Source organism: Phyllobates terribilis, unplaced genomic scaffold (assembly GCF_046119375.1).
Source record: "Phyllobates terribilis strain yellow unplaced genomic scaffold, ASM4611937v1 Scaffold_4__5_contigs__length_816908805, whole genome shotgun sequence".
Taxonomy (NCBI): domain Eukaryota; kingdom Metazoa; phylum Chordata; class Amphibia; order Anura; family Dendrobatidae; genus Phyllobates; species Phyllobates terribilis.
Genome location: NW_027362764.1, coordinates 116,904,309 through 116,926,321, shown reverse-complemented (window position 1 = coordinate 116,926,321; position 22,013 = coordinate 116,904,309).

Below are 22,013 nucleotides of genomic sequence, written 5' to 3'. Positions count from 1 at the left end.
CTGCTATACAGTTATAGGGTATGCAGTGAGTCCAACAGCTGACCAAATTTAGGAAAAACCCCACTAAGAATTTAAAGACACATAAAGCAGGGCCACAGTAACAAGAACGACATGTTCCCATTAGAAAGGAGAGGGTCTGCTATACAGTTATAGGGTATGCAGTGAGTCCAACGGCTGACCAAATTTAGGAAAAATCCCACTAAGAAATTAAAGACATATAGAGCAGGGCCACAGTAATGACAAATTCCAATTAGAAAGGAGAGAGTATTCCATAGTGTTGGCATATGCAGTGAATGCAAGGGCTGGCAAAAATTTGGAGGCACTTCAATGCCCCTTGGAAGAGACATGGAGGTTAGAGGGCCTCCTCAAAACAATGTTCTCATTATTAGGAAGTGGGTCTCCCATAGTGTTGGCCTATGCAGTGAATGCAAGGGCTGCCAAAAATTGGGAGGCACTCCAATGCCCCTTGGAAGAGACGTAGAAGAGGGTTTCATAAAAAAATGTTCCCATTAGAAAGGCGCGGGCCTCCTATACTTGTAATGCCCATGCACTAAGTGTATGGGCAGACAAACATTTACTCCTGGGGGGTATACTGTACATGAACATACTGTATAAAAAAATTTTTTTACGGGCATCATAAACACCCTTTAAAAAAATTATGTGGGTGTTGCATCACGGACCATGGTCACCCTGGTGATATGGTGGCGGAGGATGAGGAGAAGGAGGAGGAGAAGAGCAAATAGCCAAAATCAGGAAGAGTATACCCATGTCTGGGTGTGAAAAGGTGCATGGGAATACACCTCCCAAGAAAAGAAACTGGATTTGAGTTTATGTTACGCTGCTATCATTCAGTGGTGTTGAGTCAGCATTTTCAGTTGACAGGCGGATGCGCTTATCAGTTATAATTCCTCCAGTGCACTAAAAACCCGCTCTGATAAAACGCTGGCGGCAGGGCAGGCCAGGACCTCCAAGCCATAGAGAGCCAGTTCATTCCACGTATCCAGCTTGGATACCCAATAATTATAAGGCACAGAGGAATCACGGAGGACGTTGGTACGGTCGGCAAGTTACTCCCTCAGCATCTTCCCAAACTTTGCACTCCTTGTGAGAGTACCCCGCGCCTCAGGGCCTGTGCAATGGGAGGGGCTGGGAAAACTCTCCCAGAACTTTGACAGTGTTCCCCTGCCTCTGCTGGATTGAAGTTGTGTCTGTCTCGCCTGTACTCCTTGGTTGTCCAACGAAGTGTGCCGTCTGCCGCCAGCGTTTTCAGATGTGAATTTTTTTAATAGTTCTGCAACAAGGGCCTTCTGGTACAGCCCCAGACCTGTCCTCCTCAGGAATAAGAGATATAAAGTTCTCCTTGTAATGACTGTCACCTAAAATTTTGAGAATGCAAGGGTCATGGGAAGGCAGCGTAACATAAACTCAGCCATGCGTGCCAGACTACTAACAGGCAAGAATTCCGTGTCTTCAACAAGAGGATGACTGACCATGCTCTCCTCCTCCTCCTCCTCTCTGTCCTCTGGCCATCCACGCTGAACAGACGGTATGACAGCTGTGCAGATAGTACCGTCTATAGCGCATGAAACTAGCTCCTGTCCTTCCTCCTCCTCCTCCTCTTCCTCATTGTCACCCAATCCACGTTGGGATGAGATGAGGCTGGGCTGTGTGTAATCACCCTGTATGGTTCCTTTCTCCATCTCATCGTGCTCCGCCTGCATTGCATCCTCTTTGATTGTGAGCAGAGAGCATTTCAGAAGACAGAGAAGCGGGATGGTGACGCTAATTATAGCATCATCGCCGCTCACCGTCTTGGTGGAGTCCTCAAAGTTTTGGAGGATGGTACATATGTCTGACATCCATGTCCACTCCTGAGGTCTTATGTGTGGAGTCTGAACTGAATACCGACGGCCTTGTTGATGCTGGTACTCAACAACTGCCCTGTTCTGCTCAGAAATCCTTCCCAACATCTGCAGTGTAGAGTTCCAACGCGTGGGGACATCACACACCAGTCTGTGAGCTGGAAGCTGCAATCGCTGCTGAAACACGGCAAGGGCGGAGGAAGCTGTAGGTGACTTTCTAAAATGGGCACACAGGAGGTGTACTTTAACAAGAAGTAGAGAAGAGCGGTGTTCGACTCGAACTGTTCGCCAATCTCAAATTCGAGCTGTTTTGGGCGCTGTTTGAGCCGTTCGACGAACCCGAATGATTTGAAAAAAATTTGGCTGTTCGAGGTTATGTTCGATAACTGTTCATGCACCAAAATCATAACTGGATTTTTTTCTCAGTAATGCTGAAAATTAATGTTAATATGCAGTTTGAGTGTACAGTGGGGCTGGGGGAGGGGCAGGGGATGGATCTCTGCATAAATAATGAAGATCTCCATTTTTTTTTCTCTTTCCCGCATTTACAGTGGGGAGGTGCAATCTGTCAGCCTATCAGCAGCGCACACACGGAGCGAACTGCTTTTTTTCACACAAGCAAGGGCATGTGTTATTGGCAGGATATGTCACATGTCCTTGCCCTATAAGACCCAGCCATTTTCCACGCAGCCACCATTTTCTCACTGCTGCAGCTGCGTGTTAGACGGCACCGCTGTTGCTGTGTGCGCTATACTTTGAGTGTTAATTTCAAGCCAATTTTCGCACATATCTACAGATAGCTTGGGAGTAGGGAATAGTTGTGATTGCAGTCCTTTTGAGGACTAGGTTACATAATTTCCTACGACTTTTATCAGGCAGGTCTGTGCTCTTAAATAGATAGGTTGGGAGTAGGGACTAATTGTAATTGGAGTCCTTTTGAGGGCTAGGTTACATCAGTTCCTATCACTTTTTGCCAGGCAGGTCTGTGCCAGTGCTGTGCAAGTTTTTTTCACAGCATTTGGCTAAATCTAGCTAAGCAAATCCTTTTTGGCCTCTTGCAGTGTGTGTTAGTCAGTGGAGTAGCCTATTTGTGTTGCAAGCTACACCACCTGTGTATAGAATACAATTTTTTTTTTTACTGCACCTAACCAAGTAAAACCTTTTGGGCATAGCATCATTCTATTAGTCCATCTATACTAACCTCCACCATTTTGCAAACTAAAAATAATTTTTATCTACATCTAGCTCTGAAAAAATATTTTGGCTTGTAGCAGTGTGTGGGACTTGTTCTATTAGTCCATCTATACTAACCTCCACCAGGTTGCAAATTAAAAATATTTTTTATCTGCATCTAGCTCTGAAAAAATATTTGGGCTTGTAGCAGTGTGTGGGACTTGTTCTATTAGTCCATCTTTACAAACCTCCACCAGGTTGCAAATTCAAAATAATTTTTATCTGCATCTAGCGCTGAAAAAATATTTGGGCTTGTAGCAGTGTGTGGGACTTGCTCTATTAGTTCATCTATACTAACCTCCACCAGGTTGCAAATTCAAAATAATTTTTATCTGCATCTAGCTCTGAAAAAATATTTCGGCTTGTAGCAGTGTGTGGTACTCATTATATTAGGCCATCTATACCAAGCTCCACCAGCTTTGAAATTAATAAGAATTTTTAGCTGCATCTAGCTCTGAAAAAATATTTGGGCTTGTAGCTGTGTGTGGGATTTGTTCTGTTAGTCCATCTATACTAACCTCCACCAGGTTGCAAATTAAAAATAATTTTTATCTGCATCTAGCTCTGAAAAAATATTTGGGCTTGTAGCAGTGTGTGGTACTCATTGTATTAGGCCATCTATGCCAAGCTCCACCAGCTTTCAAATTAATAATAATTTTTAGCTGCATATAGCCCGAAAAATAATTTTTCTTCCCAATAGTGGTAGCAATAGAAATATGGGGCGCGCCTGGCTAACAAAAATATACGCTTCATAACAAAAAACACCAGCCTAGCGCACTGCATTAATAAGATGGCATCATCGTCTCTCCCAGTGCTAGGCCTACTGCGCCGGCTAGCATTCCTGTGCATAAAACACAATGTATGGGTCCGCTCTAGCCACGATGCTGAGGGGTCTAAAGCTACTGCTAACGCTTTATCACAATTGAATTGGCAGATTTTCACAGAGCTCCTCCCCAACGCCCACCCATCGGGCAACAGTTGCCCACCCTCCCTATGGGATCTAGTGGTGAATAGTTGATGCCATTAATCAGAGCGTCAGTTGCTCCGTCGACGTGGCAAGCATACCGTAAGTCATGGGAAGATTGGACACGACTAGTAGCAGGCAGACGGGTTGACCAATGTGAACAAGCCAGATTACAAGTCACCATAGAATTTCTCCACCAGCTAATGATGAGGGGCATATCAGGGGCGTCAGCGCAGTGGTGTCTGACCGGAGTAGCATTTCACTTCCAACTACTGAATTGGGGAGATGTGACAAAGAGATTCATCATCAGACAATCCCGTGTCACTAAAACTGATTTCTCACATCATATCCCTAACACCATTAACATGACACTCACAATTTGAAGCAACACTACTGTCTACTGCATTTGCGATCGCCTTCTTCGAGGCGCTATGCATAAGCAAATTAGTCCCTCAATCCAAAATTACCACCAGTGGAGGCTTATTACACCAGGACGTAGTCATAGCCAATAATGCAATAAGTCTAAGCATACGCCAATCGAAAATGGTTCCAGCGGGCAGGGGCACTTGAGTACTTCTACAACCCACAAACGGTACACTGAGTCGGGTAACAATAGTAAAAACATATATAAACATCAGATCACAAAGTAATTTCTTCCTATCACACATTGATGGAATGCCATTATCAAGATACCGGTTCCAAGCTATATTTAATAAATGCATAACATCGGCAGGGAACCACCCCAAAGATTATGGGACACACTCATTCTGCATAGGCGCGGCCACGGAAGCAGCAAGAGCAGGACTGTCAGAAATGGAGGTTCAGAGGATAGGGAGATGGCAATCCACGTGTTTGGCGAGATACATAAGACCGGACTTGCTATCCTAACGTGATTTGTTTCTTTTACAGGTGACGCTAAGCCAACAGTGTGGGTGATAGGCCACTCGTATATATATATATTGGGCAGAAAAAAGGGCGAAAGTCCGCCCAGGCGGAAGGAAATTAGAGTTTCATAACGCATATTTCAACTGGAGAGGTATTAAAGGCCTGCTATGGCCACAGGTACTAATGGAGGTAATCAAGGTAGGGAGAGAGGCAAGAGGCAAGAGTTATACAGGCCGGGGGAAACGACCTAGGTCATCACAAGAGCTCATAACTAATGGCAATAATGAAACTAGACACTGAGCGCTTCAGAGAATTTTTCACAAAACTAACTATAGTATGGTCAGAGATTGTGCCGATAGCGTTATGGCAAGGTGCGCGAGACATCACGGCCATCGAACGAACAAGGCGGGTAATAAATGTTCGGATGGCAAAATTTAGAAGAGACAGAGGCGGTGTAGTGTTACAACACCGACAACTGGAAGGAGACAAAGCAGGCCTCATACGGCCCGACGGTGTTCAGTTAATGGATATTGGACTGGACATATTCCTGTCAGGACTCCAGGACGGAGTGGAAGAAACATTAAGAGTGATGGATGGGGGTCAGAGTCCTGCATACGAGTACGCAGGATCCTCCGTGGCCTGGAAATAGAAAGGACATGTTGGAGAGTTACACTTGTTGGCCAACTTGCCGGTGTGGAGACCCAGGGCATGCTGCAACAAGCTGAATTATTTTAGAAATAAAATGCCTTTCTAATGGAATGAGTATAAAGAGTTAATAAAGCTGTGACTGATCCTCACCCATCCAGTTGTAAGAGTTACATTATTGTATTGTCAAGGAAAGGGGGGCGGTAGGGGGGGTGAGCGTCTGGGTTTGGTTGGGGGTCCCCACAGTCTGCCTAGGCTAGATGCATTTAAAAATTCTTATTAGATACACAGGCGGTGCAGCTTGCTTCGCAGCTGGGCTACTACGCCCAAAGTATTGCCTAGGCTAGATGCAGTAAAAAATTCTACGCTGACTAGCAGACACTGAAGCTTTGGAGCAGACCTCTGAGTAAACAGCTCTTCAGACTCAACCATCTGTGTTACCCCAAGCCATAGTGTATGTAGTTTCTTACAGTTAAAAGGGGGGGGCACCCAACCCACCTGGAATTGACGATGCCAACATCACGTAAAACACAGCAAGGGGACTCCAAAAAGAGTCTCCATTTTTTCCAAAAATTGTGGCACAGACACCACTTAAGTGGCATCAATTGCCCCAGAGTTGCTTAAAACGGTTGGTGAGGTGATTTTACCAAATCCTCAAGCTTTTAGTCTCCCCAGGATGACGCAGGGGTAGAAAAGTCCTTGCGGATCCATGATTTGTTCATCTTTATGAACGTGAGTCTGTCTACATTCTCAGTGGATAGCCGCGTGCGCTTATCTGTCAGCACACCACCAGCAGCGCTGAACACACATTCAGAGAGAACGCTGGCTGCAGGGCATGACATTAGTGGAATCCCAAAATGAGCAAGGGTCCAGTGACACAGTCATGGCTTTGATGTTCACTTGGAGATACTCCTGTACCATCCTCTCTAGGCGTTGACTATGTGTCAGACTTCTTGTCTCCTGTGGCCTTGCAAAGGATGGTCTAAAAAAGTGGTGAAACGATCCCACAAAATTGCTGTTACCAGCAGATACTGTGTTACTGTTACAGTTTGAGTGATGAAGACTCGACAGTCCCACGGTTTGCAAGTTAGAACTGTGAGATTCACTACGTGCACCACTGGTGTTTTGTGGAAAAGCACATGTAAGATTCTGCAACAGCCTCTGCTGATACTCCTGCATGCGTGAATCCCTTTCTATGGCAGGAATTATTTCGGCAAATTTACTTTTGTACCGGGGATCTAAGAGTGTGGCAACCCAGTAGTCGGGATTACTTCGAATTCTGACAATCCAAGGGTCATGTTGCAGGTAGTGCAGCAAGAAGGCACTCATGTGTCTTGCGCATCCAGGAGGACCAAGTCCTTGTTGTGTTGGTAGCGAGGTAAGAATCATGCTTCATTCCTCTGCCCTCTCCCCCCAACCTCACACAACAGAAATGTGATCAAGGTCTCCCTCATCTGATGAGTCTTACATGCCCATCGCCAGTTCGTCCTCCACTTCTTCCTCGGCTCCTGCACCTTCCTCAACAGTTTGGCTGCTACCATGCGCCCTGGTTAATCCCTCTCCCCCACCCTCCCATGCCTGCTGCCTTGGTGCTGCCGACCGTCTGGACTTTGGAGATTTTATCCCTTCCGCATACGACTCCTCCTCTACTTCCTCCACCTCCTCTTGTCCCACCACCTGACTCTGAATTCTGTTTAACGTGTGCTCCAGCATGTAAATCACCGGAATAGTCATGCTGATAATGGCATCGGCGTCAGCACTAAACATCTTCGTCGCCATTTCAAAACTGTGCAGAAGGGTGTGTGGCGCCCCTGAGGGTTCAGTCTCCACAGAGGTACTGCATCTCAGCCAGAGGTGTGGTATCTCACCCTCAGGTAAGGAAGGAGTATGGCTCGGGAACCTAACACCTGCATCCAACACATACTCGCAGTGGGGGTAGGGCGAGATTGCTCCTAAGGGAGAGCACTGTCCCAGGTCCCTAGCTGGCGGGAGGGTCCTATGTAGTGGGTGTGGGTGGAGACAGCAGCTTAGGGGAGCACATGACAGGGAGAGTATAAATAGGAAGCCATCTTAGAAAGAGCAAGCCAGTCAGAGGAGGAGAAGTGACAGGAGCAGAGGCTCTGCATGAGCTCTGCTCCGGAGGCGGGCCTAGCTTGGGAGGCCCAGGACTGAAGGAGAGAAGAGAGGAGTGGGAGAAGGAAGGCTCCAGGAACCGAAGGGACCCTAGGGGTACAGGCCGTGCAGAAGGCCACCCGTACGCCCGCTGCTACCAGGAGGTAGAGGGGTCAGGCCAGATAAGGGGAACCGGTCCCTCAACTAGCGGAGAAACAGCAAGGCTCAATTAGAAACCGGAGGCAGCAGCATTTCATGTACTGCAGGCCAAAGTCCACACCAGTCTCACTAAGAAGGTAGCCACATAGGACCCAGGGGACGGAACACACGTCGCCCGCCAAGGCCAGAGGATACCGGATAGAAGTGTCACTGGGTGTGAGGTGCAGGGAGAAGGACAGAGAAAGGACACACAGAAGGGGGTCCTGCTAAGTACTCCAGAGCTATCTGGGGGTGTACTGAGCCCCTCACTGAGTACGCACAGCACGACGGGGGAGATTGCTCTGGTACCTGTAATCTGGACTGCAACAACTGTGAGTAAAGATCTCAGGACTGCATCACACGGACTCTGTGTTCATTACTGACTCCCTGCACTACAACCACCATCATCCACCCACACTGCCCTGAAGCTACACTCTTCCTGTGGGGAGTAATAATAACATTGTTGCAAAACCACCAGCTTCAGAGGACTGTTCCCCAGCGGCGGCACCTTTGGCTGCACTCCACAGGTGGGATAGTCGGACATTATAAAACCCATATATACAAATTACCCTTGGATTGACCGCCCTGGGACCGGGTCACCGCCACAGTGACTACAACCCCCAGCGTCTACCGGCCCATATCCGGGTACCCCACGGCCCAGGGGGCGCGTCAACTTCATAGGTCTCTGATCTGAGACCACTCCTGCAGCGTGATTTGCCCCACCTCTGGATCTCGTTGGCCCAGGCTATATGTCAGAACGTATTGCACCAGGGCTTGTCGGTGCTGCCACAGTCGCTGCAACATGTGCAGAGTTGAATTCCACCGTGTCGGCACATCGCAATTCAGCCGGTGAACTGGCAGGCACAACGACTTCTGTAGAGATGTAAGTGGTTAAGCTGCGGGATGCAAACGGCGGAAGTGAGCACACAGCGACCGTGCCCTCTGCAGAAGGCCATCTAGTCCGGGATAGTTGGCTAAAAATTGCTGGACAACCAGGTTCAACACGTGAGCAATACAAGGCACGTGTGTGACATTGCCCCGGCAAAGGGCCGCACCCAGGTTTGCAGCATTGTCGCACACGGCCTTCCCTGGTTGCAGGTCCAGTGGAGACAACCATTCATGAAACTGGGTCTCCAGAGCAGACCACAACTTCTCAGCTGTGTGACTCACATTTCCCAGACATTTCAAAGTAAACACCGCCTGATGCCGTTGAGCCCTGCTGCCAGCATAGTAAGGAGGTGTGCAGGATTCCTTCTGCGCAGTTAGAAAGCAGGTGGCATTACCAGACAGGCTTTGGGTGCAGGTGGAGGACCGAGAGGAGGTTGAGGAGGCAGAAGCAGTGGAGGAACTTCTAGATAAAGAGGATTGATGTACAACTCGTGGGGACGGCAAGACTTGAACAGCAGCCCCTTGTCCTGCTGTCACCATAGTTACCCAGTGCCCAGTCAGCGACATGTAACGCCCCTGTCCATGCCTACTCGCCCAAGTGTCTGTGGTGAAATGCACCCTGTCACACACAGAGTTTCTCAAAGAACAGGTGATGTTGTGTGCGACATGCTGGTGGAGCGCAGGCACACCTTTCTTTGAGAAGTAGTGCCGACTGGGCATCTGGTACTGGGGCACTGCGACGGACATAAGGTCTCGAAAATCCTATGTGTCCACCAGGCGGAAAGACAGCATTTCTGTAGCCAACAGCTTGCAGATGGTGAAATTCAACCTCTTAGCTTTCTCATGGCTAGGAGGAAATGGTCTTTTACTTGTCCACTTCTGAGGGACCGAGGGCTGGCTTTTATGCTTAGACAGGGTTGAGTAGGGTGTCCCCGGCAAACTTGATGGTCTGTGAGGAAGATGCTGGCGGAAAAGTTAGGTTGCCTTGATCCAAAGGTGGTGCTCTTGATGTCGGAAAGCGCTCAACACCACCCGGCTGTTTCCACTTCCAAATGAAATGATGACCTGCCAATCACACTGGCTGTTGCGGGTAAAGAGGTGGCAGGTCTGCGTCCAAAAACATGTGTGACTGCTGTCTCCCTAGTCACAGAGGATGAAGAGGCCGCGGATGCACAAGATGGGGCAGACGGTGGTTGGCCCGGCCCGCTAGGCCGCATTGTAGCACAGTGAGCTTCCCACTGCAACTTATGCTTCATATCCATGTGACGGTTCATGCATGAAGTACTCAAACTATGGATTTTTTGGCCTCTACTTGGCTTTTGGTGACAAATATTACAGATAACACGAGTTGGGTCATCCTTATCGATCTGAAAAAATGCCCAGGCTATGCAAGGCTTAGAGCCCATGCGACCTGAAGAGCCACTACGACTTGTGGTCAGAGGCAGAGTTGTGGTTGAGGATGCAGTTGTTGACGAGCTTCCAGTACTCCGTCTCTGTCTAGGAAGGCGCAACCTAACCTCGTCGTCAATAGCATCTGTGATGCCCAGCTGCGCTTGCTATGACAGATCCTAGAAGAGTGCATTGATGGAATCCTCCACAAGAGGCCCCCATAAACATTCACACATCTCCACCTTCCACCTCAGACCAGCAGAGGGAGCCCATTAGGGATATAAATAGAGAAGTTGGAGCTAGGCAGTTCAGTTCCTCTGAAGAGTTCCTGCAGTAGAGAAGCCTAAGAGAGGTCAGTCTGCAGTGGAGCTCAGTCTAGTCTAGAGAACTCAGTTAATAGTTCAGCAGTGGAGCACGAGGCTCCTGTTAGCTAGATTCAGGGAGCCCAGTTAGAGCTTAAGGTGTGCCGGCGCCATAAGATCGGTGAAGCGCGGCAAGCTGCCGTTAGTGTGTATAGCCTAGTGAGGGCCCGAGTAGCCCGAATGCGAGAGGAGAGTTAGCACATAGGGGGCAGAGGAGCTTAACCAGCTCACCCCGAAGCATTTACCGGACACCGGATCCGAGCTTACCGGGATCTCTATGACCCAGTAAGGCATAACCGGAATCCCTGGAGAACAACAAGTCCCAGGATCGCTAAGGTGCTGATACATAACAGAGCCAGGAGACGCTTAGGCCCCGCATATTGGGAGCGTGAACTCCAAGACAAGGCCCTACCACAAGGTCAGCCAGCGCAGGACAGAGACAAAGTTAGGCCTAGCTCCAGGCAGGTCAGAAACTTACTACGCAGAGGCAAGAAACAGGAGGCCCTACACCCGCTCATTGGGGAGGATCCTAAAATGCACCCTTCACCCTACAGTGCTCCGGGATGTGCCTGAATTTCCACCAGTAAAAGGTACTGAAGTGATTACCGTGTCCGTTCCCGTTCTTGCTCTGACCCAGCTGGGTCTCGCCTGTCCTGCATTCCCCCTGCATACGCTTTTCTGAGGCCTAGCTCCACCTGTGGGGAGCTATACCATCGAGCTGCCTTATCACCGGCCTCAGTGGACTGCTGCAGCGCTGGTGCTTCTCACCAGATACCACAGGTGGCGTCACGAACTCTTATAAAATTAACAATTATCCACCCTTTTAAAGAGTGACCCCAGGGTACGGGCCCAGGAGCCGACCACCGCAACATCCCCAAGGCCAGGCAAAGGCCCGGGTACCGAGTCATCCCCATCCCCTGGGCTAGTCACATCGTCCGCCACCTCCTCTGCTGACCTCATCGACTGGCTGACTGTGGGTTGACAGTAAGTGGGATCTCCAACCTCGTCATCCTCACCCTGTGTGTTCTCACACCAGTCGTCCTCAGAGCCAACCTCTTCCTGCCCTGACCGAAAAGTCAAGTTGTCGCTCCAATCAGGTATTTTAGTCTCATCATCGTCTTCATCATTGTCTCCACCAACAGGAGTTACAGTTTGGGAACGAGGGTTTACATTATGCTCAGAACCTTCTTCATCTGGTCCTGGATCCGACTCATAAAGATTCTGGGCATCATTTCCTCATCTGGATTAACAGAAGCTCTGGAGAAGACCTCCGTTTCCCAGGCTATAGTATGAGTAAAGAGCTGTGCAGACTCAACCATCTGTGTTACCCCATACTCAGACAGGCAGCTGGAGACTTGGGAGATGTGAGGAAGCAAGTGCGATTGGGGTGACACCTCTGAGGACTGGAGTATTTGTGATGTTGAAGTTGAGGTGGAGGAAAGCCCACTTGAAGGAGCACTTGATATCCATTGAAGCACCTGCTGTTTCTGTGCCTCATCTGGAATTTGTAGCAATGGGCGTGTCCATAAGAAAGGGATCGTATCACATTGTCCACGAAAAGAAGTAGACATCTTAGTTTGGCTGGAAGACGGTCTTTCTTCTGCAGATGTTACTCCCCCCCACCGCGGGGGGGCTCGACCCACCAGCGGACAGGCACCAGTATTGGGAGAAGGGGGCTGGCCGTCAGGGTCCACCGCGGCTCTGGCACAAACCCGGCGACACGGAGGTCACACGGGCAGGAACGGTCTGGCCGTGTCGGCTTCGCACTCCAGCTTAGTCCCTCTGCCCGCTCGCGCCCGTAACCTCAAAGGGATGCGCAAGCGGCTTTTCTTCCCAGGGCTGTCCCCCGCCCAGAGGGAATGTGGTGGAGCTCAGGTCGGCCTTCCACTGTACTCCCTTACCTCCCTCGCCCTCTTTCCTTCTTCCGTTCTCCATCTAACCCCTCAGCTCTGTGGTGTCCGCTCTCCCTCCAGCTCTCTCCTTCTCACAGGTGGACTACCGCGTGTATTCACACTGTGGCGAATCTTTTGGGCCCAGGCATAAGAAGTTGTCGAGGTAATGGATAATATGTGCCCCCTTAGAAACGTCCATTACAACCCATTCGAGGAAGCAACTAAACACCTCAAATTGTGAGCAGGATCTGGAGCACCCCATGGGCAAACAGCGATCTATATAGTATGCTCCTTCCCAGAAGCAGCCCAATAGGTGGACACTATTCGGAGGCACAGGTAGTAAGTGTAGCGCCGGCGTCCCTGCCCTCTGCTAGGCAGGGACGCTGTTCCCCTCACCTCCCTGCTCCGTGCTCGGCGTCCTCCTCTCGCTCTGCTGGCAGCGCGCGCTCCTTCCCGGCCACTGTGCTTAGGGCGCGCGCGCTCTCCCTCCCTCTTAAAGGGGCCGCGCGCGCCGTCCTAAGGAGTCCCCGGCCAATGGCCGGAGGACTTCACCATATATAAGGCACCTCCTCCAAAATGGAGGTGCCCGAGCAATGTTGTTGCACTGTTCACTACTCTGCTTCAGCCCTCAGGTCCCGTTGCCAGTTACCTGCCAGTTACCTGCCAGTTACCTGCCAGATTCCTGCCTGATTATCTGCTACCTGCCTGCTAGTCTGAGGTCCGACGGTCTGCCTTACTTCTCCTGTCAGTCTGTCTAAGGACCAGCCTGCCCGCTCACCTGGCAGCGCACATCAGCCACCTGCCTGCTTGCCCGAGGTCCGACGGTCTGCCTTCCAACTCCTGTCAGTCTGTCTATGGACCAGCTTGCCCGCTCACCTGGGAGCGCACATCTGCTACCTGCCTGCTAGCCTACCTGGAGGCTCCGCCGTCACGTGCTGTGACCACCTGCCTGTCCAGTGACTCCTGCTCGCTCACCTGGGAGCGCTCATCAGCTGCCTGTCTACTAGCCTACCTGGAGGCTCTGCCCTCACGTGCTGTGACCACCCGCCTGTCCAGAGACTTCTGCCCGCTCATCTGGGAGCGCTCATCTGCCGCCTGTCTGTTGGTCTTCCTGGAGGCTCCGCCGTCACATGCTGTGACCACCCGTTCATCCAGAGACTCTCACCTGCTCACCTGGGAGCTCACGTCTATCATCAGCCGCCACAGGTCGTACCAACCCTTTACCTAGAGACTGCCCCGGTCACTTGCCGTGACCATCTGCCCGTTCATCCAGAGACTGCCCCGGTCACTTGCCGTGACCATCTGCCCGTTCATCCAGAGACTGCCCCGGTCACTTGCCGTGACCTCCAGCCCGTTCACTCAGAGACTGTCCCGGTCACCTGCTGTGACCATCAGCCCGTTCATCCAGAGACTGCCCCGGTCACTTGCCGTGACCTCCAGCCCGTTCACTCAGAGACTGTCCCGGTCACCTGCTGTGACCTCCTGCCCGTCTTCCCTGGTCGCCACCCGCTCCCTTACAAGGACTGCCCCCTTGTATAGTAGCTCAGAGGTTCCGCCTCCCAGACCCGTTACAGTTTGCTTGGGCCATGGAACCCGGTGGCACCCAAGCTCCCTCGCTCTCGGACCTGTGTCATGAACTGTCCCGTCAAAGGTCCCAACCGGAGTCCATCCTGGGTCACCTGCGGAATGTCAATACTCGCCTGGACACTCTGACTGCTCCACCAGCAACCTCCGCCAGTGCCATGACTCGCAACCCGGCAGCTCCGCTGCCCACAAATACCATGGTATCCTACCCCGGACCCCGGCTTTCTGCACCTCCTCGCTTCGGAGGCGACTCCGCCCAGGCTCGGGGCTTCATTAATCAGTGCACCCTGCACTTTGAACTATTGTCCCACCAGTTTAACTCCGACCGGGCCAAAATTGCCTTCATCATGTCCCATCTCACCGGGGAGGCCCTGGCCTGGCTAAATCATCTATGGGAGAGAGGAGACCCCCTGGTGTCCGACTTGCCTGCCTTCCTCACGGCTTTCCGGAAAGTCTTCGACGAACCCGGACGGAAGACCTCATCCGCATCATCTCTGCTACGCCTCCATCAGGGAAGTCTCACCGTGGGCCAATATGCCATACGGTTCCGTACCCTTGCCTTGGAGCTGGCCTGGGATAACGACGCTCTGGTATCCGTCTTCTGGGAGGGTCTGTCCGGCCGTATTAAAGATGAACTTGCCGGTCGGGACGTTCCTACCACTCTCGATGACCTAATAACTCTTGCCACCCGGATTGACCTACGGTTCCTGGAGCGTGCCAAAGAGGTCGCCCGTGAGAGGAGGTTTCCACGTCTAGCTCCTACTTTTCAGAAACCCGTCACTCCCTCCGTCTCTCCCCAGGTACACTCTCCTGAGCCTATGCAGGTCGACCAGACCAAGATGGTCAAAACCCGTCAGGACTTACGCCGTGCCGAGGGGAGCTGCTTCTACTGTGGTAGTAAGGAGCACCGGATCCGTGCCTGCCCAGAGAGGTCGGGAAACGCTTGTGTCTAGGTTCGCTCAGAGAGGTCGACCTAGACAAGAATAAATCCTCTCCATCTCTGCTGCTGTCAGTTTCAATCGTCTGCGGGGAGAACCGTTATTTCGAACTAGCCCAACTGGACCCTGGAGCAGCCGGGAATCTTATTTCACAGTCCCTGGTAGAGAAATACCGCATCCCCACCAAACCTCTGGCTGTACCCTTGTCTGTTGCTGCCGTGGATGGGGGTCTCTTACCACGCCCCATCCAACTCATCACCGAATCCATTACTCTGCAGGTGGGAATGCTGCATTCTGAGAGTATCTCCTTTCATGTTCTGCCTGGACTCTCTCACGCCCTCCTGCTAGGTCTACCTTGGCTCCAGAGACATGCACCCGTGCTTGACTGGCAGACCGGAGAAATCCTTCGCTGGGGACAGGACTGCCATAAGACCTGTCTGGTTCCCGTCCATCCCGTCCGTCCTTCTCCTACCCCAGCTAATCTACCTGGACTTCCGATTCCTTATTGGTCTTATGCTGATGTCTTTAATAAAAAGGAAGCAGAGACACTACCCCCTCATAGACCATACGACTGCCCTATCGACTTGTTACCCGGTACTACTCTTCCCCGTGGGCGTATTTATCCATTATCCACTGCTGAGACCCGGTCGATGTCCAAATATATTGAGGAGAATCTGGCCAGGGGATTCATCCGGAAATCTACCTCCCCGGCGGGAGCAGGCTTCTTCTTCATAAAAAAGAAGGACGGCTCTCTCCGTCCCTGTATAGACTATAGAGGCCTTAACCAGATCACGGTGAAGAATAAGTACCCCCTTCCGCTCATTCCGGAGTTATTTGATCGTCTGAGAGGGGCTAGAATCTTCACCAAACTGGACCTCCGGGGGGCGTACAACCTGGTTCGTATCCGTCAGGGGGATGAATGGAAGACGGCATTCAACACCCGGGACGGCCACTATGAATATCTGGTAATGCCCTTTGGCCTCTGTAACGCTCCTGCCGTCTTTCAAGAGTTGGTCAATGACATCTTCCGGGAACTTCTCTACTCCTGCGTAGTGGTGTACCTGGACGACATCTTGGTCTTCTCTCCGGATCTCCAGACTCACCGGAGGGACGTTCGTCAGGTCCTGCTCAGGCTCAGGCAGAATCACCTCTTCGCTAAATACGAGAAGTGCCTCTTTGAGCAGACCTCGCTTCCGTTTTTGGGCTACATTATTTCTCAGACCGGCCTACGAATGGATCCAGAGAAACTGTCTGCCATCGAGAAATGGCCTCGACCGGAGGGGTTGAAGGCCATTCAGCGGTTCCTGGGCTTCGCCAACTACTACCGCCTCTTCATACCACACTTCTCTTCCCGGACTGCTCCAATTTCCGCGCTCACCCGTAAGGGTACTAATCCCAAAGAGTGGCCACCCGAAGCAGAGGAGGCCTTCCTTTCCTTAAAACAGGCCTTCTCTTCCGCCCCGGTGCTGCATCGCCCGGACGGCAACAAGCAGTTCTTCCTGGAAGTTGACGCCTCCTCCTCTGGAGCCGGAGCGGTACTTACTCAAAAATCATCTTCCGGGAGGATGGTAACTTGCGGCTTCTTCTCTAAACTCTTCTCCTCCTCAAAGCGCAATTATTCCATAGGAGACCGAGAGTTATTGGCCATCAAACTGGCATTGGAGGAGTGGCGTTACCTGCTCGAGGGGGCTCTTCACCCGGTAATAATTTACACTGACCACAAGAACTTGGCTTTAGAGATGAGCGTTGTTCTACTCGAACTGTTCGCCAATCTCAAATTCGAGCTGTTTTGGGCGGTGTTCGAGCCGGTCGGCGAACACGAACAATTTGAGAAAAATTCGGCTGTTCGAGGTTATGTTCGATAACTGTTCGTGCACCAAAATCATAACTGGATTTTTTCTCAGTAATGATGAAAATTAATGTTAATACGCAGTTTGAGTGTACAGCGGGGCGGGGGGAGGGGCAGGGGATGGATCTCTGCAGGAACAATGAAGATCTCCATTTTTTTTTCTCTTTCCCGCATTTGCAGTGGGGAGGTGCAATCTGTCAGCCTATCAGCAGCGCACACACGGAGCGAAGTGCTTTTTTTCACACAAGCAAGGGCATGTGTGATTGGCAGTGTATGTCACATGTCCTTGCCCTATAAGACCAAGCCATTTTCCCCGTCGCCACCATTTTCTCACTGCTGCAGCTGCGTGTTAGACGGCACCGCTGTTGCTGTGTGCGCTATACCTTGTTAATTTCAAGCCAATTTTCGCACAAATATACAGATAGCTTGGGAGTAGGGAATAGTTGTGATTGCAGTCCTTTTAAGGACTAGGTTACAGCATTTCCTACGACTTTTATCAGGCAGGTCTGTGCTCTTAAATAGATAGATTGTGGGAGTAAAGACTAATTGTAATTGGAGTCCTTTTCAGGACTAGGTTACATCAGTTCCTATCAGTTTTTGCCAGGCAGGTCTGTGCCAGTGCTGTGCAAGTTTTTTTCACAGCATTTGGCTGAATCTAGCAAAGCTAATCCTTTTTGGCCTATTGCAGAGTGTGTTAGTCAGTGGAGTAGCCTATCTGTGTTGCAAGATATACCACCTATGTATAGAATACCAATTTTTTTACTGCACCTAGTGAAGTAAAATCTTTTGGGCATAGCATCATTCTATTAGTCCATCTATACTGACCTCCATCAGGTTGCAAACTGAATATAATTTTTTTCTGCATCTAGCTCTGAAAAAATATTTGGGCTTCTAGCAGTGTGTGGGACTTGGTCTATTAGTCCATCTATACTGACCTCCATCAGGTTGCAAATTGAATAAAAAAAATTTCTGCATCTAGCTCTGAAAAAATATTTGGGCTTCTAGCGGTGTGTGGGACTTGGTCTATTAGTCCATCTATACTGACCTCCATCAGGTTGCAAATTAAAAATAATTTTTTTCTGCATCTAGCTCTGAAAAAATATTTGGGCTTCTAGCAGTGTGTGGGACTTGGTCTATTAGTCCATCTATACTGACTTCCATCAGGTTGCAAATTAAAAATATTTTTTTTCTGCATCTAGCTCTGAAAAAATATTTGGGCTTCTAGCAGTGTGTGGGACTTGGTCTATTAGTCCATCTATACTGACCTCCATCAGGTTGCAAATTAAAAATAATTTTTTTCTTCATTTAGCTCTGAAAAAATATTTGGGCTTCTAGCAGTGTGTGGGACTTGTTCTATTAGTCCTTCTATACTGACGTCCAGCAGGTTGCAAATTGAATATAATTTTTTTCTGCATCTAGCTCTGAAAAAATATTTGGGCTTCTAGCGGTGTGTGGGACTTGGTCTATTAGTCCATCTATACTGACCTCCATCAGGTTGCAAATTAAAAATAATTTTTTTCTGCATCTAGCTCTGAAAAAATATTTGGGCTTCTAGCGGTGTGTGGGACTTGGTCTATTAGTCCATCTATACTGACCTCCATCAGGTTGCAAATTAAAAATAATTTTTTTCTGCATCTAACCCAGCCAATAGTTTTGGCCTAATACCACAGTTTGGCCACTCAGCTCTGCTCGGTTACCATCCATTGTTTTTTTGTGCAAACAACTCCAGAGTTGTGAATTAGTTAACCACCAAAATGAGTGGAAAAAGGCCTGCTGCTGGTGGAAAGGGGAATAGGCGTGTTGGGAAGGGGAAAAAGGTTGTGTCCATGGGGTAGGTGCAGAAGAAAGACCATCTTCCAGCCAAACTAAAATGTCTACTTCTTTTAGCGGACAATGTGATAAGATCCCTTTCTTACGGCCACGCCAATCGCTACAAATTCCAGATGAGGCACAAAAACAGCAGGTGCTTCAACGGATATCAAGTGCTCCTTTAAGTGGGCTCTCCTCCACATCAACTTCAACATCACAAATACTCCAGTCCTCAAAGGTGTCACCCAAATCGCACTTGCTTCCTCACAGCTCCCAAATCTCCAGCTGCCCGTCTGAGTATGAGGTAGAACAGATGGTTGAGTCTGCAGAGCTGTTTACTCATACTATAGCCTGGGAATCAGAGGTCGACTCCAGCGCTTCTGTGAATCCAGACGAGGAAATGATCTGCACTGATGCCCAGAATCTTTATGAGTCGGATCCAGGACCAGACGCAGAAGGTTCTGACCATAATGTAGACCCTCATTCCCAAACTGTAACTCCTGTTGGTGGAGACAATGAGGAAGACGATGATAAGACTCAAATACCTGATTGGAGCGACAACTTTAGTTTTTTGTCAGGGCAGGAACAGGTTGGCTCTGAGGACGACGGGTGTGATAACGCACAGGGTGATGATGATGAGGTCGGAGATCCCACTTACTGTCAACCCACAGTCAGCCAAGAGATGAGGTCAGCAGAGGAGGTGGAGGAAGATGCTAGTGACGACGAGGTCAGGTTGCGCCTTCCTGGACAGAGACGTAGTACTGGAAGCACGTCAACAACTGCATCCTCAAACACAACTCTGCCTCTCACCACAAGTCGTGGTGGCTCTTCAGGTCGCATGGGTGCTAAGCCTTGCATAGCCTGGGCATTTTTTCAGATCGATAAAGATGACCCAACTCGTGTTATCTGTAACATTTGTCAGCAAAAGCTAAGTAGAGGCCAAAAAATACATAGTTTGAGTACTTCATGCATGAACCGGCACATGGACATGAAGCATAAGTTGCAGTGGGAAGCTCAGTGTGCTACAATGCGGTCTAGCCGGCCGGGCCAACCACCGTCTGCCATATCTTGTGCATCCGCGGCCTCTTCATCCTCTGTGACTGGGGGGACAGCAGTCACACCTGTTTTGGGGCGCAGACCTGCCACCTCTTTACCCGCAACAGCCAGCGTGATTGGCAGGTCATCATTTTCTTTGGAGGTGGTAACACCAGCTGGTCTTGAGCGCTGTCCGACATCGATAGCACCACCTTTGGATCAAGGCAACCTAACATGTCCGCCTGCATCTTCCTCACAGACCGGCAGTTTGCCGGGGACACCCTTATCAACCCCGTCTAAGCACAATAGCCAGCCCTCGGTCCCTCAGATGTGGACAAGTAAAAGACCATTTCCTCCTAGCCATGAGAAAGCTAAGAGGTTGAATTTCACCATCTGCAAGCTCTTGGCTACAGAAATGCTGCCTTTCCGCCTGGTGGACACAGAGGATTTTCGAGACCTTATGTCCGTCGCAGTGCCCCAGTACCAGATGCCCAGTCGGCACTACTTCTCAAAGAAAGGTGTGCCTGCGCTCCACCAGCATGTCGCACACAACATCACCGCTTCTTTGAGAAACTCTGTGTGTGACAGGGTGCATTTCACCACAGACACTTGGACGAGTAGGCATGGACAGGGGCGTTACATGTCGCTGACTGGGCACTGGGTAACTATGGTGACAGCAGGACAAGGGGCTGCTGTCCAAGTCTTGCCGTCCCCACGAGTTGTGCGTCAATCCTCTTTATGTCATTTTTCCTCCACTGCTTCTGCCTCCTCAACCTCCTCTCGGTCTTCCACCTGCACCCAAAGCCTGTCTGGTCATGCCACAAGCTTTCTAACTGCGCAGAAGGGATCCTGCACACCTCCTTACTATGCTGGCAGTAGGGCTCAACGTCATCAGGCGGTTTTTACATTGAAATGTCTGGGAAATGTGAGTCACACAGCTGAGGAGTTGTGGTCAGCTCTGGAGAACCAATTTCATGAATGGTTGTCTCCACTGGACCTGAAACCAGGGAAGGCCGTGTGCGACAATGCTGCAAACCTGGGTGCGGCCCTTCGCCGGGGCAATGTCACACACGTGCCTTGTATGGCTCACGTGTTGAACGTGGTTGTCCAGCAATTTTTAGCCCACTATCCCAGACTAGATGGCCTTCTGCAGAGGGCACGGTCGCTGTGTGCTCACTTCCGCCGTTCGCATCCCGCAGCTCAGCGACTTACATCTCTACAGAAGTCGTTGGGCCTGCCACTTCACCGGCTAAAATGCGATGTGCCTACCCGGTGGAATTCAACTCTGCACATGTTGCAGCGACTGTGGCAGCACCGACAAGCCCTGGTGCAATACGTTCTGACGTATAGCCTGGGCCAACGAGATTCAGAGGTGGGGCAAATCACGCTGGAGGAGTGGTCTCAGATCAGGGACCTATGCACCCTTCTGCACAGTTTTGAAATGGCGACGAAGATGTTTAGTGCTGACGATGCCATTATCAGCATGACTATTCCGGTGATTTACATGCTGGAGCACATGTTAAACAGAATTCGGAGTCAGGTGGTGGCACAAGAGGAGGTGGAGGAAGTAGAGGAGGAGGAGTTGTATGCGGAAGGGCTAACATCTGCAAGGTCCAGACGGTCGGCAGCACCAGGGCGGCAGGCATGTGAGGGTGGGGGAGATGATTTTACCAGGGCGCATGGTAGCAGCCAAACTAGTGAGGAAGGTGCAGGAGCCCAGGAAGAAGTGGAGGACGAACTGATGGAAGACTTATCAGATGAGGGAGACCTTGATCACATTTCTGTTGTGCGAGGTTGGGGGGAGAGGACAGAGGAAGGAAGCATGATTGTTACCTCGCCACCAACACAACAGGGACTTGGTGCTCCTGGATGCGCAACACACATGAGTGCCTTCTTGCTGCACTACCTGCAACATGACCCTCGAATTGTGAGAATTAGAAATAATCCTGACTACTGGGTTGCCACACTGTTAGATCCCCGGTACAAAAGTAAATTTGCAGAAATTATTCCTGCCATAGAAAGGGATGCACGCATGCAGGAGTATCAGCAGAGACTGTTGCAGAATCTTACATGTGCTTTTCCACAAAATACCAGTGGTGCACGTAGTGAATCTCACAGTTCCAACTTGCCAACCGTGGTCTGTATGGAATTGTTCAATAAAGGGCCCAAAATTAAGATAACATAGATGGGAGGGGTCTCTATGAATAGGAATTCCTAAGTATTTGATACCCTGTGAGGGCCAGGCAAAGGGAAAGTTGGACTGGATGGAATCCTATATGGATTTAGGGAGGGAGACATCGAGGGCCTCAGACTTCGCTGCATTGATTTTAAAATTTTACCATGTAACAAAGTGATCTATTTCAGCCAT